This window comes from Egretta garzetta, unplaced genomic scaffold (genome assembly GCF_000687185.1).
Source record: "Egretta garzetta isolate BGI_Z169 unplaced genomic scaffold, ASM68718v1 scaffold270, whole genome shotgun sequence".
NCBI classification, from domain to species: domain Eukaryota; kingdom Metazoa; phylum Chordata; class Aves; order Pelecaniformes; family Ardeidae; genus Egretta; species Egretta garzetta.
Genome location: NW_009258274.1, coordinates 1,116,471 through 1,117,790, shown reverse-complemented (window position 1 = coordinate 1,117,790; position 1,320 = coordinate 1,116,471).

The window sequence follows — 1,320 nt, the reverse complement described above, 5'->3', positions numbered from 1 at the left end:
TCCGCTGGCGGGCGGCTGAGCACGGCGAGGCGTCGGGGGGGTCCGGGCTTGTCCCTGCCCTGAGCTCAGGCGGGAGCCCTGATTGCGAGAAAATGTTTGGGAATTTACCCATAAGGGGACGCACGCAGCGGTGTTAGTATGTGGAAGTCTGGGGTATTTTCTCTTAAGGAGCTATGGCGAGAGATTTAAATACAGGTGGTTCTCTGCTGGGAGGTCAGGCGGCTGACGTGCGTGGCTGTGCGCCATGCTGCAGGGGCTACCTCCTAGAGCAATCCACAGGGGAGATTTTTTCCACCGCTCCAGCAAACAGAATGCAAATTCGTTAAGTTTTACATTATGGGGGTCCAGCAAGCGACCCAGTTTTCTGGTTCCAACTGATTTAAATAAGGCTCAGGAGAGTAAAGTTAGGAAGCATCGAAGACCTTTGGAAAAAAGGCAGGCTGAACCTGACTTTGTGGGGCTTGCGATATGCTCCCTGGGCCTGATCCTGCCCTGCTCCCGGACACCTCCCCCGCGGCGCTGGGTTGCCTCTGGGAAGCAGAGAGCTCAGAGCCACACAGGACTGGGTCACCTGTGGGTGCCCAGGTGGGGAAGGGTCTTCAGATCTGCAGGAAGGAGCCCATCCGACCTGAGGAGAAGCAGACGGCTGCAGATGCACAAGGGAGGCTCCTTATAATGGCCCCGCTAGCAGGATTACACGGCCCAAAGGCCTGAAAACACATCGTCGGGAGGGGCCAGCACCTCTGCTCAACTGACAGAATTTGCTGCTGGCCTGTGGGAAACTTCTGACCCTCCCCTCTCGTGCCCATCAGCTCTGCAGCTCTGGAGTGCTGCGTGTTTTTAGGGGAGCATCCACGTGCCCAGCAAGGCAGACGTCTTTCAGGGTACCTTTTCCATTCTCTGGCCAAGCATCCCAGGTCTCTCCAGCGTGCAAACCTCTCAACTGCCACCAGGGAGAAGAGGTTTGGTCTGTAAGTGCTCACGGGTGCCACTGTAATGCCTGCCTTGTCCCTGTCGGCCACACTCACTCGCTCCTCTCTTCGTTAGCAGTTTGCCGCTGCATCGGGGATCTTCCTGTTTAAATATTGAAGGAGAGGCTTTTAAAATATACATTGGTGGGGCTGCTGTAATTCCAGACAGGGGCTCCAGTGACACTGGCCAGGGCCCGATTTGAAGGAAGGGGCTAGCAGCAGACGAACGCTGCGGAGGTCAGCCCGCGTCCAGCCATGTTGTGCCATGGTGGCTGCGCATGACCCCTCTGAGAAGGAGCCGTGGGGACAGCAAAGAGTGCATGGGGTTCTCCCCCCGACGCCCATCATG